The sequence below is a fragment of the Crocodylus porosus genome, unplaced genomic scaffold (genome assembly GCF_001723895.1).
Source record: "Crocodylus porosus isolate Cpor-Errol unplaced genomic scaffold, CroPor_comp1, whole genome shotgun sequence".
NCBI lineage: Eukaryota > Metazoa > Chordata > Crocodylia > Crocodylidae > Crocodylus > Crocodylus porosus.
Genome location: NW_017728923.1, coordinates 4,925,226 through 4,953,037, shown reverse-complemented (window position 1 = coordinate 4,953,037; position 27,812 = coordinate 4,925,226). Strand labels below are relative to the sequence as shown.

Sequence of the window (27,812 nt, the reverse complement as noted above, 5' to 3'; positions counted from 1 at the left end):
TTCTGCTTCCTGCCCTCCTGCTCCTGCTCCTGTTCTGGGGGCAAGGCAAGGTGATACAGTGGAGGGGACCATGCTGTTCACATTCCACACGTGTGCAGAGAGGGGTCTCTTCATGCTCTGTGCATGGCTGGGAAAGGAGCTGGGTTGCATTCATGCTTGGGACTGGGACTGGGCTGCCTACGCAGTGCTGGGGGATGGGGGAAGAGGAAAGGGAGAAACCCAGAAGGGTGGCTGATAAGCCTGTACCCACAGAGGGTATGGTCCCCCACCACCCAGATGTTGGACAGCCCTGGATTACTTGATCAAATATTATTAAAATATACATTAATACATAATAATACATCAATGATCATTGTATTACAAATCCAAACTAACAGAGAATACAACGGCAATGTATTTGGCCTTTTAACAGCCTTTTCTGTCTTGTGAGTGTTTACCTATTAATCCTATACTAATATTAGATAGAACCTAATAGGCAAGATGCTGATTGCCTCATTTAACATCTGTAAAGGAGACTTGGTGGCTCAGTCTTCACAAAAAAATTAAGCTGCAGCTAGACATCTAATAAAGATTATCTGGATTACAAAGGGGGCAAACTGAGGGAAGGCTGAATGAATTCAAGTCAGCAGGACCAGAAGAACTTCATCCTAGGGTACTGAAGAAACTGGTAGAGGAGATCTCAAAGCCCTTTGCAATTATTTTCATGAAGTCATAAGAGACAGGCTAGGTACCAGAGGATTGGAAAAGGGCCAGTGTAGTGCCCCTCTATAAAAAAAGGCAAAAAGGAGGACCCAGGGAACTACAGACTGGTTAGCCTCACTTCAATAAAAAAAATCTGGAGGTGGAAAGGCTGATCACAAGCAGCCAGCATGGATTTATGAAAAACAAATCATACCAAACAAAGTTAATCTCCTTTGACAAAGTAACTACTTGGGTGGATGAAGGGAATACTGTGGATATAACATAGCTGGACTTCAGCAAGGTTTTTCACAAGGTCTCACATGACCTTCTCATACACAGATTGGAGAAATGTGGGCTAGGTAAAACTACTATAAGGTGGACAGATAAGTGGCTCAATAGCTGCAAGCAAAGGGTAATTATTAATGTGTCTATGTCAAAATGGCAGGAGGTTTCAAGTGCCATTCCACTGGTGTCTGTCCTGGACTCAATGCTGTTTATTGTGCTTATTAATGATTTGGATGCTGGGACAGAAAGCTTCTGGAGCAAGTCTGTGGATGACACAAAACTGGAAAGGATGCAAACACACTGGAGGATGCAAGTGCAATTCAGAAGTATCTCAACAGATTAGAAAGCTGTGTGAGAACTAACAGGGCGAAGTGCAATGCAGACAAATGCACGGATTCCTTGGGAGGAATAATAAAAAACACAGATATAAAATGGGTAACGCCTCATTAAGATGACAGTCCTATGGAAAAGGTCTTAGGAGTCTTAGTAGACCACAGACTTGATATGGGTCTGCACTGTGATGCAGCTGCACAAAAGCTGAATGTTTTTGGGCTGCATCAATTGAAGCCTTAGATGCTAGACATAGGAGGTGATGCTGCCTCTCTACTTGGCGCTGGTTAGACCTCATCTGGAGTACTGTGTTTTGAAAAGGATGTGGAGAAGTCAGATAGGGTCCAGAGATAGGCAACTAAGATGATCAAGAGCTTGGAAAGCAAGACATATGAGGAGAGGCTGAAGTGTTCAACTTGTGGAATGTATGCTTAAGAGGGGACATGACAGCAGGGTCATAAATACTTGAAGGGTTGTCATAAATAAGAGGGAAAATACCTTTTCTCTCTGGCTGCAGAGGGGAGGATGCAGACCAATGGCTTGAAGTTTCAGCACCAAGTTTAGACTGGATATCCAGAAAAACTTCTTCACTGTTAGAACAGTGCAATAGTGGAGCAGACTGCCTAGGGAAGTTGTGGGCACTCCATCACTGGAGGTGTTCAAGAAGAGGCTGGACAGCCACTGGTTGGGATAGACACAGCTATGCCTATGTTCTACTATGAGTATTTCCCATGCTTCTGGACTTCGCTGGTTGCTGCTTTACCCACTCCCCCACATTCTGCTACATGTGTCAGAGTACTTTTATGCCTTTCCAGAGGCACTGGGTGTTGGCTACAGTCAGGCCTGGGAACTCTGACTGGAGTGTGCCAATGCTCCTACTGGGAACAAACCTGGAGGTTCCTGGCTAGACAGTCATCTCCATGGGGCATATCCAGTGTACGGGTGAGATGTTTGACACCCCTGACTTAAATAAATCAGTATGGAAATGTATAATTAGCGTATGGATAATTAGATCAATATCAAATTATATGAATGTCAGCTCCTAGATATAACTGTTACAATGTTAACCCTGTTTCATTTGTGGTGAGAGTTAGGTGCCTAACGTACATTATTTCCAACAAGCAAGTGGGGAGGTGGGGGTAAAGGGGTGGTAGGAGTAGCAAGTCTCAAACTCTCCCAGAACACCTTATGAGGAACATTTATATATGCGCTTTTCCTCTCTCAATCTTGTTCCTGCTGGCAGCTTTACAAATAAATTCCCTGTCCCTCTCTCAGATCATTGTTGTGTGTAAGTAAAGCATGCCATTTTGAGTGTCTGTTTACACTTTGCTTCTCACAGGAAAGAGGTGCTAATGGAGCCTTAAAGAAGCAGCTTTCAAGGTTAATTGAGGACAGGGAGGTTGGGGGGGGTCATAACATTTTGTGCTGAGACACCCTGGGGCATAAATTACAGAGTAATTTACAGAGTAGAGTTCATCATAAGTTACAGATCCCCCTTGCAAGAAGCCGTGTGTGTGCGTGTGCGCAGAGGGAATTGGGGGTGGGGTGGAGTTGCAGTTTACCCTGGATGCTGGAAGACCTGTCCAAATGCCAAATGTAACTGCCAAATGTACTGCTCCCACTGCCAGTGGCCCTGGGAATCAGTGATATCTGGTATCTGGTGATGGCAGTGAGTGGCAATGTCTGCAGTAGAGGCTGCACTGATACTTTCCCCACACGAGTCTGAGGCTGATGAGGAGATGTGAACCCACATTAAGCCCCTGGCTGCTGGCCATGGCAGCACACTCCACCACAGCAGTGGCTCTAGCTGCAATGATAGGGCTTTTTGCTGCAGCCCAGGTGGCACCATGGGAGGAGCCCATTGCAGCTGGTGGAGTGTGGCTTATGGACCAATTGAAGTCTGACACCCCTGACTTAAGTGGATATGAGTTAAGGTTGTTCCCAGGGTGTCTTGATTGTAATTATTTCATACCACCCCTGTTTTCTCCAAAGAGATGTAAAAGAAAGTCACTGAGGAACGTCAGTTCACTAATTCTAAAGAAGTAAACAAAGGAAGCTGGCAAACTTTAAAAGGTACACATTTACCAAGCTGTACTCACTGTCCTCAAAGATATGAGAGGTACCAGGCACCCTCATAATCCACTGAAGTTAAGGAGAAGGTCAATACTTATAATGAGGGCCTAAGTGAACATTCACAGCCTTTGGGTTTTATTGTCTAAGATCAATGCCTTTATGACATGCACCTACTCTATTAGAAAGTTGCTCTCTGATTTTTTTCAGCACTAATAACTTTGCTTCATCAAAACCAGCTTTTTCCCCCAAGAAACTACAGAAGATTGGTGACGAGCGTGGACCAGATTTTAAAAGACATTTTGGCATCTAAAGATGCACACAGGGGCCTAGTGAGATCTTCAGAAGTGCTTGGGAAAGGGATAGATGCCTGGAAATGAAAAAAAAAATTTGACTGGGCGTTTTTCTGCCTTTCTAAAACTGACTGTATGCCCATGTTCTGTTTTATGTCCTGTCCCAAACTACCAACACTTTTGCTATAGCTATGCCTAACCAAATAATGTGGTCATTTTGTACTTTTTGCTGATCTTTTTAATAGGAAAAGGATTTTTACTCCTAACCAAACTGACTGTACTGATTTACTCGGTTCTGAACACTAGGGGTTCATACAAAGTTAATCAAATCCCAGGGCAGATCTTTGCATATGGTATAGGTAACTGATATATAATCCTTATAAAATAATGGCTCTGCAAAAACATATTCCTAAATACTTCATATTACAACAGCAGTACTCTACCTGCTGGATCAACGTACAATACCCCCTGTATTGTGTGTTAAAGGGAACTATACAATAGGGCTGTGTGAAGCTTCGGGTGCTGATTTGATTTGGAGGAGAGTTGGCCTGATTTGGCAGCCAAATCTCCGAACTGAATTGGGAAACCAATAAAAAGGTCCAAACCAATTCAAAGCTCTCCAAATTGATTTGCCACGAGCCCCCAGAAGCCCTAGATACTACTGTGGATGTTGTTACACATAAACCTATGGGTGCAGAAACAGAATGCTAAGTTGTGCTCAAGTCATTTTGGGGGGATTTACACAAAACATGTAATGTAGGCAACCAATCTGAATGCCTACACATCCAGAAAAGAATAGAATGCAGCTCTAAGTAGCCAACCTTCCCTGCACTCTGACTCAGACTGTGATCCATTAGAGTACATTTAAATTACAACTAACAACAGAAATAAAAATCAGGCGAATAAATGGATTAAGTTTCAAGATGAACTGTTAATCACAGGCCTGATGTGTCATATTGATAACACACAAAAACTCTGTCCTAATCGAACAGCTTGCTAATTTTCTTATTATTTTGTCATTTTTTTACTTGTAGAAGTAGCTTTATGTACCTGTGTTTAACAAGAGTAAAACCACCACTCATCAAGCTCACAGAAATCTGTAAAGGAAGTTCTCTGAAAATGCAGAGAAAACAACATGGAGATTCCAGTCATTCATAATAGTTATATCTGTAGAAACAGATGTCAGATGCAGCAAAAGGCTTTTCAAAGGGAGTACTCTCTTTCACAACATAATACCACACTAGCTTCAAATTAAATCAACATGCCCATATACTATTGTAAAGTACTATTCTCCTTTTAAAGCTAATGGTCATTATGTAGCTGCTACCCTGGAGATTAGTGAGGGCTTCATAATATTTTCTTCTATTATGATTTCTAGGTTTCGGGGGGGGGGGGGGGGTTAGTTTTGGAAATCCTGACAAGAAAAGGATTGAGGGCTCATGACAGATCTCATTTTAATGCTGTGGAAATGCAATTTGGGAGGGGAGGGGGTACATAAAAGTGAAAAACCAGAAGCAGGGAAAATGATCTTGCCCTGTGTTGTAAAATTGGTAAGACTTCCAGTAAAATCCTGTGTCTGGTTCGGGTGCCCATGCTTGAAGAAGAACCTGGAAATACTGCAGAAAGTTCAAAGAAGGGCCACAAACATACCTAGTGTTGAAAACCAGGCTTTAAGAACCTCAATCTATTCAGTTTATGGAAGTGTAGGTAAGATGAGAGCTGACTTGATGATTACATGTAGGTACTCACACACAGGAAGATATCCAATAATGGGGGCTTTTCAACTTGGGTGACAAAGGCATCAGACAATCTAGTGACTTGAAAGTTAAAATAAAACAGTTGCATAGTGGTGAGGATAATTAAACACTAGAATGGTTTCCTCAAGGAAATGGTGGATTTACCATCACTTGGAATCTTTAGCAGGCAACCACCAACCCTTTCAATCATGGTGTACATATTAAGAGGTCTAGGTCAGATACCCGATGAATTTGTTTGTGGCTGACAAACCCAATTTGAGAGCAACACAGCTTGTTACAAGTTTCACAGGTCCATATGTTGTCCGAGCTGGAGTCCAAGTTTACAGCGTGCTGCTTTCTTCTTTCTTGCTTTGTTTCCATCTTCTGCATCAAAGCCACTTCATGTTGAACTGCACCCAGTACACAGATGTTACCTCTAGATCAGACAAGTTTCTGTACGCTCCTCCCAGCTTTCTACATTGATGTTGAACAAAATCATTTTTTCACACATCATGGTACCACTACAAAGGGCAACCCTACTTCTTAGAGCTGTCTCAAATTTTGCTATACAAAATATTCTTGGAGATATGGTCTCTTCTCATTCTGCTGACATGGTCAATAGGTATCTTTTAAACATATATAATTTAATTCAGTTTCTGGGAGAAATTCTACATTTCTGTGTAGATATCCATGGAGATAGAGCAAAGGCGGGCAATTATTTTGGACAGAGGGCTGCTTATTGAGTTTTGGCAAGCCATCGAGGGCCACAGGACAGGCAGCCCAGGGCAGATGAATATTAATTTTCTAAATTTTTTAGGGGCCCACAGGCTGGATAAAATGGCCTGGCAGGCCACATCCAGCCCCCAGGCCGCATTTTGCCCACCCCTGAAGTAGAGACTAGGGGTGTGCAAAGCGGGCAGTATTCAATTCGGATTTGGCCTGATTTGGGGAAAAGTGATTTGATTTGCTGATTTGGATCACTGTCCCAATTCGCTTCAGCTGAATCTCAAGATTCAATTCTGATTTGGAGAATCAGCAATTTGGCCACAGACACAGCTTTGTAAGTTTTTTCTACATACCTCGAGGTACCAGGCGTGACTCATGAACGTTGAGATGGTGGGGCAGATAGAGAGTCCCACGGGAGCGTGAGGGGGTCCTCCATGTGCTTGGCAGCAAGCCCGGAAGTGGACTGGAAGTACTTCAGGTCCACTTCCAGGTCTGCTGCCAAGTGCACGGAGGACCCTGACCCTTACCCCTCCCCCAGCTCAGTGATTGGCATGGGGGACCCAGGGTGCCCCCCCAGATCCAGGAGGCACCAGTCACCAAGCCGGAGGGGTCCCCCGCGCACTCTGCAGCAGACCTGAAAATGCACTGGAAGTACTTCTGGTCTACTTCTGGGTCCCCCATCATGTGTGCGGGGGACACACCGCCTCCCTGCACTCCTCCGGGACACTCCATCCACCCCACCATCTCAGCATTCACAAGCCATGCTGGGTACTTTAAGGTACGTAGAAAAAACATATAAAGCTGTGTCTATCACCAAATCGTTGAATCTTTCCCAATCGATTCGAAGGCTTCCGATTCGATTTGGAGAGACTAACAGGTGTCCTGATTCGATTCAGATTCAGAGATTCAGCCACTGAATTGGGCCAAAACTCCTCTGAATCGAATCAGCGACAGAAGCTTTGCACACCCCGGGTAGAGACAATCATGCTGCACAGCTATAATGGCCCTTCTGGCTTTGAAGGCTGTGAATCCGTAGTTATGAATCTCCTGGTTCATTCCCATAGAGAGAAAAGGAAACTTTACATCATCCCCTAAGTGTTGATACCACTTAAATCTCTAAATTAAAACAATGAGTATAATCATAATTGTAGACTTAAGGGCTTCAACCAGTCAGTTACAGGAAGGGTTTTTTCTCCAGTGCAAAATTGGCCAGATATATTCTTAGGTTTTTTCCTTGTCTTGGCAGCAGCATGGATGGTCATAGTTACAGAAAGGCTGGATGGAAACAGGTTAGGCCTGGATGTTTCTATAATAGTGCTTTGGTTTTCTATCTACTGTACAAATCACTTAATAAGGTTTTTTTACTTTCTTGTAAATATGTTTTGAGACTGGGAAAAAAAAAACTCAGCATCTGTATCAAACAGCACTGCACTGCATAGATATTGAAGAATAATCACCTAATCATCTTAACACAATTTAGAACAATATGCCAGGATTTTTGACAGCCTGGTATAAAGGTGTATTTTGAACGTACTGGTTACACCTCATGATTATTAAGGCAGCATCAACAGTCAAAAGATTACTATCACAATAACAGCTTCTTGATGCGCTTAAGGGCAGCAAAAATCCTTGAAATTAAATTAAACTCTGCTTTGGGGAATGAGATTTCAAATGAGTAACTGCTTCACAGAGGTAGTGTTCTACAAAAGACTTCTAAAACTGTATATAACCTGCTCCAACAGAATCTCCACCTTCATTATCACAAATTATTTTATTAAACATCTAGCTTCTATGCACTTTTATAAATCCCCATCATTTTAGATTGGGGTGGGCAAAATACAGCTCATGGGTCAGATCCAGTCTGCCAAGGGATTTTGTCTGGTTTGTGAGGGGTCCCTTAGTGCCACCTGGCCCAGGTGTGGGAGGCAGCCCAGGCCGTGACATGTACAGCCAGTCCAGCTGCCCTTGAAGCTGGACTTGCTTCCTGGCAGCCCCACTGGCAGTAGCTCCTTCTGGCTGCTACTTCCAGTCTCTGCCACCATCACCAGACCTGCCACTGCCCTCCCACTGAAAGTCTCTGCAGATGCTGCTGGTCAGGCACCCAACCTCAGCCCATCTGCCCCATACCCACAGCTGGGGGCACCAGATTAAGCAGGCAGGTGGGATCTGCATGGAGACTGGCCGGGAACTGTGCAGGCAGGGCATACAGCAGGGCGGATAAGATGGAGCCACAGGTGGGCAGGGACTGGCCTCTGGCAGCATGATGAGTCGGCAGGGCTGGGCTTACCAGGAGGTGACAGGACTGGGGCCCAGGGCAGAGTCATGATTCTCTTCCTGAATACCCCTGCCTGCAGAACTGGCACCTGACACAGGGACATGTGGGGAGTGGATCACAGCTCTGCCCCAGGGTCCAGACCCATGCTGTCACCGTCCCACGATCCTGCTCCCAATCCACCCGCAGCCCCATCCTATCTGCCTGGCCAAGCATGAGGCAGAGCCACTTAAGGAGTTTCAGTGAGCTGTTGCGGGCAGGGATGCTGATCCAGCCTGCAACAGCTCACCAAAACTCCCTAAGTGGCCCTCTGGCCCAAATTACTGACCACCCCTGTTTTAGATTGAGGAGTACCTGAAAACTAACTTTCACTTTTTTTACTTTGTTAAAGAATCGCTTTTGCAGTGGATGAGCATGTGTTAAGGGAGATTACAAATCATCATCTTCTATTAATAAAACTATCTGCTTCCTTTCCATTATTGTCCTCATCTTCTCCTTACTTTCAGGTCCTGAAGCATCAACTCATTCTCATTTTTAATAGTCTTTTTGAAGTAATCATTTTTTTCCATAACTTTGAAGTGCACTTTGGTATATTACATGCTGAATGGCTGCTTTATAGAAATTTACTAATTTCTGTCATGTCATTGGCACCATCACTAGTGATATAGAAAAAAATGGCAAAATAAATTCCTGATGTAACTTCATTTTGTTTAAGGATAAATTTGATTAACTGTCATTCTTTCTGGGAAGTCCATCACCTTAAAACTTTTCCCATTCTAGTTTCAACTCTCATTTGATTTTCATTTAGTATGCTAATCTACATCCTGAGTTGTATTAATCTACAGTCAAATTGTGTTAAAGATCAGGGACATGTTTTTTCATATATTACATACAAGCTTTGAATGAAAGGCTACCTATCAGCTTAATTTTTACCCTTCTAGTTCGGCATGAAACCTACAATTTTCTACTGTAGTTCAGTGCTTTCCTAGCTGGAATTTGTGATATGGAATTTGGAGGGAAGCATCTTGCCTCATAAATTTTGCTCAAATCAGGTGGGGCCATGGACAGATGTGCAGACTAAGGTGGTCCAAAGTTTTTGAAGTGCTCTAAACAGTGAGTGTGCAGATGTGCATGGCCAAAAAAGCAGTTGAAAATGATCCTCAAAAAGCGAACATTTTTGAAACACTTGCTTTTGAAGCACTCCCTGAAATGTCTGTGTTCTCCAGTTTTGATATAAGAGCTGCAGGGAAGCATACAGGATACAAACCTTGGAGCCCTCTATCAAAGGTAGCTGCCTGTATCCTTTCCTTCAAAAACTGAAGTGTTGGAGGTCACTTATTTATTTTAAAACACAGCCAGAGAAGGTGGAGATCCCCCACCCCTTGATAAAATAGCTTAGTAGTTAGTGCATTCATCCAGAATACAGGAAATCTGTAATTTTCCCTGTGCCTAAGGGAAGATTCAAACCAACATCTACCTATTGGAAACATGGCCTGATCCCGAGGTTTGTGGTTCTTCTGGGCTAGTGACACCCTCCATGCCATATGTAGAAGCTGTTCTACTTCGCAGAAAGAATTCATAATCCAAAAGGCTAGAGACAAGGAGCAAGCAGGAGCATGGCTCTCTGGCCCAGTTATTAGGGCCCTCACCCAGGGGAAGGAGCCCTGGATGCTAGTCCTTGCTTAAAGACTCTCTGCATATGTTTCATTAAAGAGTCACAGGATAAAATGTATTTCACTGGAACCTGCTGCAAGGTTTATATCCCTGGTTCTATTATTCACTGTTCCTTGACAGTGCCAAACCCCAAGTTTTACCACTTTTTACACATAATGCTAAACATTTTTCTAATGCATTCCCTCTTCTTCCCCCCTTCCTTTCTTCATTTGTACATGCTGACATTTCCCTTGAGTGGAGGGAATTCCGACCAACTTCATGGTAATGGACACAGTATGACCAGCTATAATAAACAGATAAGCATCATTTATTAAACAGTGAACTGCTTGCTCAAATGCAGCCTAAGCATCACACCTGATTCAGTTTCAGTATGAAAAGCAACTTTACAGAAATATGAAGAGAGGTTTGGTAGCAGCACTGATCATCAAAAGATTGTGAACAGATGCCATAGAAAGTTCTACCTCACAAGAAAAAAGCCTTTAAATTATTTAGGGCAAAACTTTAGACATAGCTTGCCTGCACAAAGAATTAAATCTGTTTAAATCACTGCTGCAATCCACTGGCACGTAGCTTTTCACCAAAACTCAGCAATAAATCTGCAAATTTCTTAAAAGGCTTTGTCCATTCAATGTAATAAGACTTAGTATTCTTAATATCCAACACATCTATCCAAGCCAGATCCAGATTCTTACGCAGTTCTGGCAAAAAAAAAGTTTTCTGATCTAAATGAAATCCTGAAACCATCACAAACCAAAGGGTGGGATGGGATTGTAAGACTATTTCATCCTTAAGATAACTGTTATAATGGTGATCTGCTATTAAAGATCCATGGGGACTGGGTCAGAGAGTCTACTCTGCCAGCTGCCTGTCTGCACTCTGTCACATACATAAACAAATCTGAAGATAGATGCAATTTATTTGGCAAAGGTTCTCCTTGGTCTATGGTAGCTCTCAATACTACCAAGCCCACCTGTATGGTAACAGCCATAATAAAGTAGTATCTGAAAATAAAGAGATATAGCCCAAATGCCAGAGTCAGTAGTTTGCATACAAGTTTAATTTTTCTAGCATCTACTGTACACTTTTCCCCTAAAGCAGCAAAAACATTATTCGGCACTTTTGATTCCCATAAATCCTTTTTTTTTTTACTTTTTTTAACAGAACAGAGGTTATTCTGAGTCTCAACTGAACAGTGTACTTCATAATCTGAAACTGAGCAGTAGAGTAATGGGTGAGATTTAAAACAGAGGAGCTATTTTGTCCAGCTAATAAGCAGTCTGTTCATGAAATTCTTATCTAGGAGTTGATAGCTTCCCTCTTAATTGTCCAAAGGCAAGGAACTGAAGAAGAAGGAGCCAGAAACTGCAAGGGGACACATCCAGATTTTGTAAAAACTGTTTGTTTTTGCCCTATGGATTGGGTTGAATGATCTGAAATAAATATAGCTGCCATTTTTAATAATGACTCATAGTTGTAAGAAACCTTTTGTTTCCTTATCTCTCCTTTCACTTTTAGGAAATAAATATTTTTTCTTGTGTTATGCCGCTAAAGCACTTTTCAGCATAATTTGGAGAACTTCTGAATGATTTGCTCTGCAGTCACCTGTTCCTGTCTGGTTTGTGATCAAGAACTGCTGCTCTTAAAGGTATTTAGATACTCAGGATTTTCTTCTATTGAAGAAAGAGAGAGAGAAAGAGAGAGAGAGGCAGATAGACAGACAAAGAGAAAGAAAAGAATCCAATCCAAAAGCTCCCATTCCCTGCTGCTGCAGTGTGTTTATTCTGAGCTGTACATTAGGATGCAAGGCAATTTAAATTAAATGGCAGAGACAATTTGACACAAGCTATGTGAAGATTCCTGAAAAGAAGGATGGCACTTCAGTTCTGCACTTTATCTGCCATATAATGAGGTGTGCTAATTCAGGGGTCACTACTGACTTTGAGAAGTTTGCCATTCCAAATCCTTCTTTATTTCATGTCCTTGCTCCCTCTTTTCTGAAGATTTGTGATTAGTCTCCCTGACCTCTTTTCTTTATTTATGGCATGTCTTGGAACAGTTAGCTTTTTCTCATTTGTGGTTGTCACACAGCCATTTCTTTAAATAATGTAATTATTCACCATCACTGGAAAAATATCAACCACAACTACTTAGAAATCTCGATAAAAATGCCAATTTATACCCAAAATATTAAGCATACTAGCACCACTTTACTCCCACCAAGAGTTGCTGTTCCCCCACTACTCCAATATGATACCTGCATATCCTAACACTCAGAACCACCCGTCATTGCAACTGTCTGGACTGCAGAACTTCTAGGTGAAACTGCTCTGCTGCTGTGCTTTATTATACATCTTTCTTCTTCAGGACAATATGTACAGTGTGACAGTCCCAGCTGACTGGTACCGAAGTTTGCCAGTTGTATTCATGAACATTCACTTTCCTTTGACAGCACTGGTGTAGACAACTAATTTAGAATCCCTTCATAGTTTAAGCTATTGAGCCTTAAATACACAGCTTTATGTACTTAGGTAAAGATTATTCTAGCTTACATTTTCCCTGCCTTAAATATAATGCTATGATAATGATCCAAAGGCCAGGTCTACATGAGACGCTGACCGCACAGTTGCTACTGCACAGTCATGTAGTACTTGTATAAATAAGTAGTAAATGACCATGCAGTAACTGGGGTTACTGCACAGTCACGCCAACAGTTTTTCATGGCGCTGACTGTGCAGTAGCCTGAGACTACTGTGCAGTAGCATATCATGCTTTCTGCCATGTGATGCTACTGTGTAGTAGTCACGAGCTACTGCGCAGCCACAGGCTCATATAGATGCAGCCAAAGAAAGGTTAAAAGCAACAACCTGGATCCACTGGCTGTAGAGAGCAGGACATCAACCAGAAAGGCTAGTGCAGACCTCAGGAGAGGCTCCGGTTCTTCCGATACTGGACAAAGAATCTGATCCTTCTTGTTTACTGTTAGTACTAGCCAATTGTCCATCAGAAATGACGGGGGTGAGTGGGCAGGGACAGAGCACCGCCCCCCCCGGCCCACTCCCCTTCCCTCCTGCTGCCTGGGATCCAGGGGGAGAGGGAAGACAGCGGCAGGGGGAAGAGAGGGGAGGGGAGGAGTGGGCCCAGGCCTAATGCAGGGGAGGAGCGGGCCTGAGGTTGGGGAGAAACCAGTTCGCTGTAGTGGTGCAGGGGAACAGCGGGCCTGGACTGATGTGGCAGTGGTGGGGGGACTGGAGGAGTGGGCTCAGGGCCAATGCAGGGGAGGGGGTGTAGGGAAGGAGTGGGCCCAGGCCCAAGTGGTGGGGAAGGAGGCCCACTCCTCCTCTCCCCTCACTGCTGTGAGGCTGGGCCTCGCCCCTGCCACGGTGGGCTGGCATCCCTGCTCTGCTCCCCGCTCAGGCCAGTTCCTCCTCCCCCACCTGATGTCAGGCTCTGGCCCACTCCTCCTCTCCCCACACTGCCACTGCCACTGCCACATCAGTTTGGGTCCACTCTTCCCCTCCTCACCGCCGTGGCGTGCACGCTCCTCCCCCTCCCATTGGGCCCACTGCTCCCTGCACCGCTGCAGCGTCGGCCCTGCAGGCGGTGCCGATGCAATGATGGGGGGGCCCAAGGCCAGCACCAGTGGCCGTGCCCCGCATGAGATCCCAACCCTGCTCCCCACCCTGTGCTGCCATCATTGGCCTCGCCCCCCCACTGCCCCGTTCCATTGTCGCCACCTGCAGGGAGCAGGGCGGGGGGAAGGGGGGCCACTGTGTCCCCACCATCATGGCAGCGCTCTGCTCCGCTGCCACCTCCTGTCCCAATTTTGTATTCACACGCTGATTGGCTACTTCAGCCACCCAATCAGAGAGCAAATAAGGCGTTATGGACAGACAGACAGATGAAGGCTTTTATAATATTAAATGCTATAGCTCAGTTTGGGTTGCTGAGAGAAGAATCCATAACTTTGAATTTCCACACCTCTGTGCATTTTTTCCAGTCCTATGGCTGCATTAGCTGGCATTAATTTCCCCCTGAAAAGGGAACAACAGCAGACGAGACAGAAAAGAGAAAACAGGAACGCGCTAGAGCATGAGACTGTCAGCTTGCATTCACATATACTCATATTTAAAACGTGCAATTATGAGGCAAGACATTTAATTACAAACACAAGCAGCCAATGGAGTATGCTCAAATTAAAATGTATGATATTAGAGTTCAGCATTAAGTACAATCTTTGCTTATTCAGTGTGGTTCTTCTGCTCTCTGGAGTACATAGAGTGTTATAAGTCTATATAACTTTGAGATAACAAACTTGTATCTTTGCATTGATACAGTAGTCATTTGCTCTTTTTTAACACCTAATGGGGCTGTGCAAAACCATGCTTTGGATCCGGAGAAGCTTCGAACACGTTGGTGTCCAAAGCAGCATGTCCGGATTGAAGCGTTGGCTTTGTTAGGCTTTTGGAAGCAGCTCAGAGCTTCCGAATCACTTCGGAAAAAGCTTGAGCCACTTCAGAGATGCGGCCATAGGGTATAATGGGGAATCAATGAAATATCTATAACTTTGTTGTTTTTTTGTCTGATTTGGATGAAATTTGCAGGAGTGGTAGCCTCTGTGGAGAGCATGAAGCCTGACAAGTTTCAAGAAGATTGCTGCAGGGGTTTGTGGGGAACTGTACTCCAAATTCTTGAAAGCAAAACTCATGTCACGTCTATGCGTTACACCACAGGGGAGTGAAAACTGCAGGGGTGGTGGCTCCTGATGAGGCTACAAAGCCTGCCAGCTTTCAAGGAGATGGGTGTAGGGGGAGTCTGGCTTCTGGGGCCTTGCACCTTGGCAAGCTTCATGCTTTCAGCAGAGGCTACCACCCTGCAAGTTTCATCCAAATCAGACAAAAACGACAAACTTATAGATATTTCACTGATTCCCCATTACACCCTATGGCTGGATCTCCGAGGTGGCTCTGAAGCTTTGGAGCGGCTTCGGCCGGGTCAAAGCAGGAACCCAGTCTGGAGCTTTGGATTGGATCCCTTTCATCCAAAGCAGCCAGATCCAAAGCCAGATCGAATAGCTGCCTACTCGCACAAGCCTAACAGCTAAAACTCCCAAGTTTGATCCCCACTGTTGATGACCAAATTCTGTTACGTAAATATCTACACATTGAATAGTATTTTACCAAAAACTAGAGAAAATTGTGTACAGTCAATTCTACTGCATGACATATTCACTGCATCATCCCAATGACATCCTATACAAGTTGCAGCCAGTAAAGTTTACTTTACATATTACATTCTCACTAGGAGGAGAGTTAAACACTCAGACAGGCTATGCAGAGCAGTTCTGAAATATCCATCCCTGGAGGTTTTTAAGACCCAGCTAGACAAAGCCTTGGCTGGGATGATCTAGCTGGGGCCTCCTGAAGTCCCTTCCAACCCTAATAGTCAATGATTTTATGATTCTGTGGGGAAAGTTAAGCTGGCTATTTTGAAAGTTGTGTGTTTACAAGGGGACTGGCAAAAGAACAGCTCTTGAAGAAAGCCATCTTCAGGGAGACTTTATTAAAATCTTGAAGTTATGGCTAACTTCTTTAAGGACTTCAGTCATATAAAATCTATAGATGGCAAATCTAATGAATCTTTTCTGATTCAGGGACTGTTTCCAGTTTTATCTTTCACATAGTTTTGTTCAACCCAATTTTAAATGTGCCAAGCAAGAAGATCACTATCAGTCCCTTTGAGAAACTACTGCACTGGCAAACAGAACACACTATAAGAAGAGTTTTCCTGCTTTTCAGACTAACAGGACTTTGCTTTTAGTATAAAATAAGTCTAAATATCCCCTATATATTAACTGAGGCAAGCTAGTATCACTTTTACCTTTTCTGTAGCCTTGGAAACTTAATTTCTTCAACAGCAAGTGGCAGTGACAATAACTATTAATAAAGTTGATTTATTTAAAACTACTGTGTTAACTGAGGCTGCAGATAAACACAAATAAAGGGTCTGATTTAATATTCTATGACACCAGTTTTATGCTAGTGCAATTCCACTAATTTCTACGGAGTTGTAGAGGTATAAAAAATTGAGTAAGATGGTAATGAATAAATTCCAAGATATATATGAGCTGCCTTAGAACATTTCATGAAAAAACTGGAGGAAGATAAATACACCACCACCATTGCTTTCTTTCCGTCTGTTTTCACTCCCAAACTTTTAGAGCATAGGATAGAAGTACGTAAATGCATTCTTAAAGCAGCACCCAATGCATCCATTAATAGAACAGCCACATCTCACAAATTAATTATCTCAATGTGGGTAATCCTTTTTTATTATAATGTCATGCAGAATACTGACACCTCAGCTTGTCTAGCCTGAATAAGCTTTTTAATTCTACTAATGATATATTTATGACTTTCCACAACAAAAGTCATCTTCAAAACCTAGCAAACCAAAAAAGGCTATTTATTTACTCTATGGATTTTATTCAATTAAATTAAATTGTACAGTCTGATCAGCAAATGTGTTGTATTCCAGAATATTCTACAATCTACTAAATCTGCAAAAATCTAATAATTGATGTGGCACAGTACATGCAATCATTAAGCTTCTGTTTCTCCTTTTGAGTTCAAATCAGTATGCTGGCCTATGGCCCAGCTTCATCTCAACTATGTGAAGGGTATAGCACCTAGACCATCATTCTCCAGGTTGGGCAGGGCACAAAGCAGGAATGAGGCACTGGCCACAACTACTCTGGCTGAAGAGTTGTACTGCTACTCTAGCAGCCCAAGCTTGTTTAAAGAAGACTAGTTCTTATCTCCCACACTGCTGATGCCTCCATCTGAATGATGGTCAGAGCAGAGGGAAAGAAGGATAAGATCCTGTGGTATTTCTGTGCTCTGTAGGTGGTATTCCCTTTCTTTTTAGTTGTCTACATGGTGTTTTTAGCACTTACATGCAGGCAGCCATTCTATTTCTGGATGTGTAACCCTGCATGCATACCTGAGCACACTCATCTTGGAAACAAGATGATAGGGGAGACGAAAGGCTCTCCCATGTTTTAGCTCAAATAGCTGAGCCATTTGGGCACTCATCTGGGAAGCTGAACTCTCAGGTTCCAGAGCCCCACCTCAGCTAGAGGAATTTGAACCTGCATCTGTCTGGCTTCCTAGAGGCACTTGATACCACTTGACCCACTAAACCACAGGTTGGAAATTATTCCAGTCTTTTGCTGGAACTCTTTTAGAAACTGGGCCTCTGCTCCTTGCATTTAATATGGTTTTTAGACAAAAAATGGATAAGGGACAATTTCTGCTTATTGGAATCAAGGCTCTAGACTAGACCCCAGGGCTTCCTCTTCACTGCAGGCAAGCAGCCACCTCATAGAGACACACAAGCTCAGAATTGGTTGCTTTCTCTTGGCTCTGCACACCTTTCTCTCTGTCCATAGAAACACTTTCAACATAGTACCAGAGAATGGCCTAGATAATGCCTGGCCTATGGTGTGGTGATTAGAATACTATGTAAGGAGGTTAGAGAAACAGGATTATATCCCATCTGGATGAGGTAGGGGCCTAGAACCTGAGTCTTTGGTATCCCAGATATGAATACTAAGAATTCAAGTACTGGGACTAAAACTTGGGAGGTGGTGGCGCCATGTAACACCTGCTAGCTATGGGTTAGATTAGAATGACCTACATTTGTAGGCCTATGATGCTGCAAAGCATCCACAATGCTTAGATGCTTAGACAGAGCATGTATGCAGCTTGTATACAGCCTATGGCACATGCCCAGTCTGCTTGAGATGACAGATGCACACACTATGCATCCACAATACTGGGAAACAAAATCTCTACCTGAGCATAAGAGCCAAAAATGCCATGGAGATAACCAAAAATCTGCAATTTAGACAACTATAAAGAAACAGAATTCTGCTTTGTGTGTCTAGCCTGCTCTTAGTTGGGAGAAAAATCGGAATGTATTGATGTTTGAAAGAAGGCAGTTTGACTACTGCTATCCTGGATCAAAATGTCTTTCATAACAGGGATCCAGCTATGGGATATGAGTCTGGAAGGTGGGGGAAGGGTGGGAAGAAATGACAGTGGTGAACACAGCCATTACACAGAGTGAAGAGACAGAATCCAACCATAACTAGCCAAAGAATAATAAGATCCAGACTGATGTTTCCTGCATATGAATTTCACCAGCATTTAAAATGCCCTTAAACACAAGAGACCTCATCACTTTAAAAGCTGCTATTCATGTCAGTGATACCATTCTTGATTGCCCTATTGCCTGAAATAAAGCGACAGCACAGGGACTTTACCAAGTATATCAGGCATATTCAGAACCAAAGTATACTACAAGGAATCTTTGTCTGTTTGTTTACTTTCTTTTCTCTCCACTTCTGGGGAAGATATGAATTGTAATGACACAATAACAAATCATTTCCTATTCCCCTGATGTATTATATTATCACTATTATTCTATTAGTTTCCAAGTTAAATTAGCTGCATGTGTGACATTTATATAAATGAATTATAATTCTTTAGTCTAAGACTAGGTCAGTTTGACTTGTATGATTAAATTAATTATCCAAATTAATATTGATGGAAAATTAAGAGTCACAGCTGTGCCTTGCACACCACTATAAAACATCTGCCCCAACATCATTTCTAGCATTTAACACAAGAATTATTCTCTCTCTGTCACAAATAGCACCAACAGTTAAAGCATCCCAGAGGGAGTTGGAAGTATACACTCTTTTCAAGGTTAGTATTTGTTATGTCAATAAGTACCTGTTCTTGGTGGACTTGATGGCTCAAGGTATTAGTAAAGGAATCTACTGCTCTCATCTTGAGATTTCTCCAGTCTAGCTTAGTTTTATAGCTAACCAGAATCTCTTTAGGGAAGGCTCTTTGGTGAAACAAATTGGTGTATCACAGCCCAATCCCCAGTGAACAGGTTACCCATCACACAAAAACCATCAGTATGGCCCTTCATGCTACAGTCAGAGCATCATCATCATCATCATTGGCAACACCCCATGGTCAAGGGTGATTGTCTTCAATGATTGCCTTATCTGTGGGTTGGAAGATGGCTGATGAGGCCAATTTGGGATTGATGGGCTCTGTTACAGCTCAGGTGCATATTTCCATGCAGAGTGGGTGGCTCTGGAGTCTTCATTTGATCCGTGACATGCAGTTTCTGTCACTCCCACATTTGTCTCCTGTTGTCATCATTAGATTTCAAAGTACCAAGATCCTTGAAGCAAACTTTTCCTCTATTTGGGGTAGTCCTGGGTAACAGTCTCCCATGAGTTGAAGTCTATGTTGCATTTTTTCAAAGTTGGCCTTGAGCACATCCTTGAAGCACTGTCTCTTGAGCATATGCATTGACTGAACTGGGAAAATAAAACTTGTTTTGGGAGTCTGGAGTCAGACCTCTGGATGATGTGGCCAGCCCAGCAAAGTTGATGGATGATCAATGCTCGTGGTGTTTGCTTGCAAGACAACGCTAGTATTGGTGCATCTGTCTTCCCACTGGATTCATAGGATATTGTGCAGGCAGCAATGATGGTACTTCTCCAGTGACTTGAGGTGTCCCCTGTATATTGTCCATGTTTCAGCTCCATACAATAAGGTGGGGATAATGACTACTTGATAAACCATGAGCTTGGTTTCAGATTTGTTGTTGCAACCTTTGAGCATTTGTTTTCTCAGATGTCGGAAGGCTGCACTTGCACATTTGAGGTAATCTTGGATTTCTTTGTTGATGTCAGCCTTCTGCAAGAGTTAGCTTCTAAGGTATGGGAATGCTCACTGTTCTCCAGGTTCTTGCCATGAATCTGAATTACTGGAGCCGGGGACTGCTCATTGAAAATTTGTTAATGGAGGACTTTCATCTTCTGAATGTTAAGCGTCAGTCTCATTTTCTTGTATGCCTCAGTAAAGACATGAACAATTGCCTGAAGGTCTGCTTCTGAGTAAGCACACACTACGGCATCATCTGTGTACTGGAGCCCAATGACTGAGGTAGGGGTGGTCTTGGTTTTGGCTTGGAGTCATCTGAGATTAAGCAATTTACCATTTATTTGGTAGTTTAGCTCCACTCCGACTGGAAGCTTGTTGGTGGTCAGAAGCTTGTCATTGGTCACAGTAAGAAATATTGAGAAGAGTGTTGAAGCGATGACACAGCCTTGCTTAACGCCTGTCTTAATCTCAAAAGGATAGATCTGTTACTAAGAACCACTCTTGCATTCCGCTATGGAACAGGCAATGAATGGTGACAAATTTCGGTGGGCATCCATCTGCAGAAGGATCCTCTACAGTACTTCTCAGCTGAAAGAGTAAAAGCTTTTGAGAGGTCAAAGGCGGCCATGTAGAGAGATTTAGGTTGTTTCTGGCATTTTTCTTGTGACAGGTGAGATGTGAAGGTCATGTCAGTTGTGCCTCTTGATGCCCTAAATCCACACTGAGATATTGGAGAAGCTCTTCAGCAAGTGGAAGGAGACAATTCAAGTGGGTTCTTGCAATGATCTTTCCTGTGGTGGACAGCAAGGCAATTCCTCTGTAACTTCCACAGTTGGACTGGTCTCCTTTCTTGAAGATTGTCATGATTTCGGCATCCCTGAGGTGAACTGGGATTTCCTCATCATTCCAGATCCTTAAGATGAGGGCATGAAGCTGTGATGCGAGTTCCTCTCCCCATTGCTTGAAGAATTCAGTGGGGATTCCATCAGCTCCAGATCTCTTGTCATTGTTCATCTGCTTGATGGCTTTCCTTACCATGTTAAGGTTTGGAAGGATTCCAAGATCATCTCTAATTGGGTGTTGCAGGACGGAGTTGAGAACACTCTCATCAAAACAGTCTTGTTTGAGAAGGTCTTCAAAATGCTCCTTCCAGTGGATGCTGATGGTTCCTCTTTCCTTGATCAGGTCTCCTCCATCTTGAGTGCTCAGACCATAGACAGCTTTGGTGGCACTGAAAAAACCATGCACATCATGTCTGCCAGCAAGATGTTGAATCTCTTTTGCCTTGTCTTCCTACCATCAGTTCTTCATATCGTGGGCCCTCCTCTGGACCTCTGCCTTTGCTTGCTTGTGATGCAATTTCTTTGACTTGGAGTTGGTGTAATTCTACCAAGCACAAAAGGCCTGGGATTTGTAATCACCCAATTCTTGGATCTCCTGGTCATTCTCATCAAACCAGTCTTGATGTTTCCTGATTAGATCTACTCCAACTAGAAGTTCAGCTTAACATCCAAAAGTGTCTTCACAGGCACTGATAATGGTGGGCTTAAAAGTGCTCCAAGAACTGCCAATGTTTTCCCATTGTTGTTGAGTGGAATTCACCAGCTGTTCATTGAGATGCTGATGAAAGAAGTTTCTCTTGATTGGGTCCATGAGTCCTTCAACACTGATCTTCCATCAGCATTGCTTCTGCTGCAGTCACTGTTTGGGATCTAGTTTGAGTGATGTAACCAAGTGGATGAGTTTGTGATTGGTCCAGCAATCATCAACTCCTAGCATAACTCAGGTGATGCAGACATCTTTGCGATCCCAGGCATGAACAATGACACACTCAATCAAGTGCTATGTTTAGATTGTGGGTATTGCCATGAGGTGATCTGGCAACTGTAACTTCAATTGAGCCCCCTTCAGGATCCACTCTCCTCACCCCACACGGGGAAGGTGCAAGTAAAGGTGCCCTAAAGTCTGTCTACCCTTTTCCTGTCTGGATAACCACATCCAGTGGGATCACCTTTACTGTGGTTGAAATTAACAAAAACACGCAATCAATTTTGGGACTTGGAACATCAGGACCCTCATGGACAATTCTAATAGTGAATGCCCAGAGCAACACGCTGCAATTATGGCTCGAGAACGGAGGCAACACAACATCAATACCGCTGCACTGAGCAAGACCCAGCAATTGGGAGATGGGTAGCTCAAAGAACAAAGGAGGTGACTATACCCTCATTTGGAAGGGTAAACAGGAAGGAGAATGCCAACTTCATGAAGCTGGCTTTGCCATTAAGAATGAACTCATAAACCAACTCAATGAATTCCCCATCAGAATTAGTAAGTGCTTCATGACTCTCCATCTTAAACTGGTGGGGAACCAATACAACACTGTCATCAGTGTGCATGCCCTGACTCTTGATGCTGCTGATGAAACCAAGGAGGACTACTGCACCAACCTTGACCAAGTCTTTTCTGATGTTCCAGAGCAAGAAACACTTATTCTGCTTGGCAACTTCAGTGCCAGAGTTGGAAGGGACTCAAACCTCTGGAACGGAACCATCGGGAAGGAAGGAGTGGGAAAGGTTAACTCCAATGGCATCCTCCTCTAGACCAAATGCACAGAACATGGACTTATCATCACAAATACCCTGTTCCACCAGAAAAACAGGAACAAGACATCATGCAATCAGACCAGAAAGACTTTCAAATGGATGATCATGTGCTCTTTTCTCAATCCTTAGAGCTGCTCCCTTCCAGTCAAAGTAGAGACACAGAAGGAATTATCTGGTAGGAGAAAGCTGCCATGATTTTGCCTTGCCATCTCTTTCCAGTGGCCAAACAGAGGGCATTCATTTTTAAGGGTGTTAGTCTGAGCCCTCATCATTATTAAATTTACTTCCACCATACACAGTTAACCTTGGTCCAAATAGATCAATTTTTCTGAGCTAAAAGTTCCACTGCAGTCATTTCTCCCGATGGTTCAGCCAATTCTGACTCCCTGGCTAGGTGCCCAACTGAAGGGAAAAAATGCCATGCTAGAAAATAGAAAAAAGCACATCCTTCCTCTCCTGCATCTAGTTACTATCTTCTTCCCCAGTGTCCACATGGCCATCTGTCACCAATTCCAGAAGCCACCAATTCCTCCCACCTTGCAGGGTTAAGATTGAGAGCCTTTGGCCACATCTACATCATTAACTTACTGTGCCAAGCAGCAGTGCTCTCAAGCATGCCATGCTACTCTTGTCTCCTAAACTGATTGCAGTATAGTTGTATCTCCAAGGTAGTCTGTAATGGAGTGTTGTGGAATGGCTTCAATGGCTATATCTTTGACATTAGAATCCCAGTTCAGAAGCTCTAGAAAGGGTTCCTTCCACCAGGTATTGATGATGGAGCTGTTTTAGAGTGTTGTTCCATCCCTGGACCTTCGAGGAACAGCTCCTTGTGCTTGGCCCATAGACAACTTTGGTCACACTGAAGAAACTACACATATCATGGCTATCAGCAAACTTCTGGATCTCATTGGCTTTTGTTCTCTTTTGCTTTCAAACTTTTCTTTGGGTCTCTACTTTAATGTTATGATAAGTGTCTTCCTTCTGTTTGGAGTTGATGTCATTCTGCCAAGATTTGAATGCTCTCCTTTTTCTGTCAGTGAGAACTTAAATTCCCTTATCATTTTCATCAAATGAGTCCTGATGTTACTTACGGGAAAAAGTCTAGAGATTTTTGCATTGTAAATGCCTTCCATGAGACTCTCCCAGTGACCTGTGGTGTAAAGGTGACCAGGGAGGCTGAAGTCTTTCTCACTAAGGTACTGCTGGAAATGATTGCTCTTAGCAAGGTCTTTCAAGCGCTCAATATTGAACCTCTTCCTTGGTTGCCTCTTTTGCTTACATTGTTTTGGGGAGATATGAATGGCCATGATGGAACATATTAAATGATGATCAGTCTAGCAAGTATCTGCTCTGGTGATACAAATATTATGATGGTCCCAGGCACACACTGGGTGCATCTACATGTGTACATTTACAGTGCTACAATAAAAATTACTGTGCAGTACAGGCATGCATCTACACATGCACACCTGTACTGCACAGTAAACATAGCAACTTACACAAACTTGATCGTACGTTTGATACCTGCATCAGGCAGGTTTCAGATTTATCCCAATTAGTTATTCTATAGATGTGATATTGTGCAATAACCCTAGGGGCCCCACTGCTGGGTCTGCCTAGCTACTATGGGTCCAGCCTGAGCCCAGCCCCAGGGCTCCTGGCTGGCCACCACTCCTGGCTTCAATTTGGGACTGAAGTTAGTCCCAAGTGCTGGCATCTGGCTTCCATTTGGGACTAAAGTTAGTCCCAAGTGTTGGCAGCCATGTGGCCGGAGGCTGGAGCTCAGGGCAAGCTGGCAAGCTGCTCTGACCTGGGACTAAATTTAGACCCAGATCAACTGCACACCAGCCTATTCCTGTGCTTACTGCACAGTAACTTACTGCACAGTAAATTTAAACCAGCATAAATGCACATGTAGACACACTCACTATGATGCAGTCAGGTGTCAGTATTTTGAATGGGGGTGCAGCCATGATGTCTTCCATTTGTTGTTTTGATGGAATAGGGAGTTTGTGATGATATAATGTTCCAAACATAATTTTCATAGAAAATTAGAGTTGGAAGGGACCTCAGGAGGTCATCCAGTCCAACCCCCTACTCAACACAGGACCACCCCCAACTAGATCATCCCAGCCAAAGCTTTGTCTACCTGGGTCTTAAAAACCTCCAACGATGGAGAGTCCACCATCTCTCTGTGTAACCTGTTCCAGTGTTTTACTACCCTCCTAGTAATAACGTTTTTCCTAATATCCAACCTAAACTTCCTTTACTGCAATTTGAAACCGTTACCCCTTGTTCTTTTATCTGTCACCAGTGAGAACAGTCTAGCTCCATCCTCTTTTGAACCACCCTTCAGGTAGTCTAAGGCTGCTATTAAATCCTGCCTCAGTCTTCTCTTCTCTAGACTAAATAAGCCCAGTTCCCTCAGCCTCTCCTCATAAGTTATGTGCCCGGACCCCCTAACCATTTTCACTACTCTCTGCTGGACTCCCTCCAATTTGTCCATATTGTTCTGTAGTGGGGGGCCCAAAAGTGGACACAGTACTTCAGATGTGGCCTCACCAGCGCTGAAGAGGGGAATAATCACTTCCCTTGATCTGCTGGCAATGCTCCTGCGAATGCAGCCCAGTATGCCATTAGTCTTCTTTGCAATAAGGGCACGCTGTTGAGCTTCCTGTTCACTGTAACCCCCATGTCCTTTTCTGCAGAACTGCTGATTAGCCAGTTGGTCCTCAGCCTGTACTGGTGCATGTGATTGCTCCATTCTAGGTGCAGGACTTTGCACTTGTCCATATTGAATCTCATGAGGGTTTTTTTGGCTTGATCCTCCAACTTGTCAAGGTCTCTCTGAATCCTAGCCCTACCTGTGTTTCTACTAGTCCCCCCACAGCTTGGTGTCATCTGCAAACTTGCTGAGGATGCACTGTATCCTATCTTCCAGGGAACTGAAGAAGATATTGAACAAAACCGGTCCAAGGACTGACCCCTGGAGCAATCCACTTGATACCAGCTGCCAACTAGACATTGAGCAATTAATTACTACTGTCTGAGCCTGATGCTCCAGCCAGTTTTTTTATCTACCTTAGAGTCCATTCATCCAAACCATACTTCATTAGCTTGCTTGGAAAAACATTGTGGGAGACTGTATCAAAAACCTTGCTAAATTCAAGGTATATCACATCCACTGGTCTCCCTGAATCCACAGAGCCAGTCATCTGGGGAAGAGAATTCTATTTTAGTTGACTGTCCCCACCCCTCCCTTTCCAAGTGTTCTTTTACATAGCTCAGAGCCCCTGCTCATTTTAGCATGGAAATCACCAAAAAGAATTATCTTGTATTCTTTAGAGACAAATGACAGTACTTGGTCTAGGCTTGTAGAATTCTTCCTTGGTTCTGTAAACCGCATCAAGGTTTGGGGCATATGTGCTGATGACTGTTGCATGTTGTCTGCTGGTCAGTGGAAGACAAAGGGTTGCGAGATGTTCACTGATACCAACCAAACATTCTGGCACCTAAGGAACAATCTTGGTCTTGATAGCAAAATCAACACCACGAATGTGTCTGTCTTTTTCAGCCTTTTCTTTTCAAAAGTAGGTGTAGCCACCACCATGCTCTGTGAACTTCCCCTCCCCTGCACATCTGGACTCAGTAAATGCAACAATATCAATATCAAATTGTGCAAGTTATTGGTCCACTAGTGCTGTCCTTCATTCCAATCAATCCATGATAAAGTTGTCCATTAGGGTACGGATATTCCAGATTGCAAACTTCATTTCTTGATTTGTACTGCAGAAAGACTGATCCCACTGGATGTGGTTTTCCAGCCAGGTGAAATGAGACAGTATATTTAGGGCACCTTTTCTATTCCCCTCCCCATATGGGGTTAGCAGAGTGTGTTAGCTTAAAAACAGTATTTAAAGGTCTGTTTTTTGGGGAATTGGTTTATAGGTATAGATATATGCATTATAAGGGTTCAAGATGGGCAGCAAGGGTTGATGGATTTCTAAAAAGCTTGGGAGAGACACACATAGCTTCTCATGGCCCTGAAAACAGACGGGCTGTCTAGCACAACAAGGCCAACGGATGGACACAGCCTGAGAACTGAGGGAGGCATGCCACAACACAACATCACAGCCTTCAAGACAGACAGGTTGTCTAACACAACAAGGACACAAAGGCTGGGAACTGAGGAAGTATGTACCATAGTGTCCCATAACACGAAATAAGTAACACCAGCTACAAGGCCCCAGAGCAGCAGGCAGGCCTGAGTCCCAGTTTTGGGGAAAAAGACCAAATTAGGAGAAGGTCCAGAAGGCTACATGGACTTGTGACCACAGAGAGACAACCAACCAGAGATACCCATGATGAAGAGTCATCAGGAGTCATCAAGGGTGAAGGAGAATATAAAAGCAGAGACTTAAGATTAACAAAGAGTCCCTCCCTGTCCCTCCTTCCTGTCCCTCCCTTCCTGAGAAGGAATCCCCATCCCCCAGGAAGGGTCTCTGAGGCTGCCATGGACAGAAGGCATATGACCAGCCCATCTCATGCACCCCATGAGAAGGGGGCTGTGGGCCTTGGCATCCCACCTCCTGACTGCTGACACCTAAGAGAGAGAGCCTCAGAGTGGAGCCTGCATCCTGACCAGATGTACTTTGCCTCTGATGACAGCTCTAGGATTGGTAGACATAGAATCGCTTGATTGTATTGTTGCTTTTTTTGTTATCACTCTGTATCGGTAAACTCGCCTATTATCAACTGGAAGGTGTTGTGGTCGGGCTGAGGGTTGTGCTTGCCCGGAACAAAAGTATAGGGGCTGGGTCCAAATCTAGTGCCAACAGAATGGATCCTAAATAGGCCAGCTCAGTCATGACTGCAGCTTCTAAATTACACACCTGTCTAAGATCCAAGTTTAAAATGACCATCAAACACTCATTGCCTCCACATAGGTTCATGACTAGGGGCTTTCAGTAATCACTAGCACCTGCCCCCACTGCCACTTGCCCATTACCATAAGACTTGCTGTTGATGAAATATTTCGGAGAATGTCTTTGTTTAATGTAAGGATGCTGCTGTATATCAGGAACTGCACAATACTTTGTAGCAAAGAAAACTTAATCGGATGGCAAGGAAAACATAGACAACCTGAGGTTTCTGTTTTGCTGCAGCCTTCTTCCACCTTAGCAGCCACTGTGAAGTATTCCTTCTTCATAGATTTCATAGACATTAGGGTTGGAAGGGACCTCGGGAGATCATCGAGTCCAGCCCCCTGCCCAAAGGGCAGGAAATCAGCTGGGGTCATAGGATCCCAGCAACATAAGCATCCAATTTACTCTTGAAGGTGTTCAATGTAGGTGCTTGAACCACCTCCGCTGGCAGACTGTTCCAGACCT

General features: G+C 43.7%; 1 protein-coding gene and 1 long non-coding RNA gene across 5 annotated transcripts in view; both read right to left on the bottom strand.

Moving 5' to 3' along the window:
• The window catches only part of CLUAP1 (clusterin associated protein 1), a 322,832-nt gene that overhangs the window by 80,068 nt on the left and 214,952 nt on the right, over positions 1–27,812 (bottom strand). The window lies entirely within an intron of this gene.
• Positions 18,831–27,018, bottom strand: LOC109313437. The gene is made up of 4 exons (XR_002102051.1): positions 27,009–27,018; positions 22,224–22,234; positions 21,149–21,159; positions 18,831–19,442 (listed from the first exon to the last, which is right to left on the bottom strand). It is a non-coding gene; the product is annotated as an uncharacterized LOC109313437 (long non-coding RNA).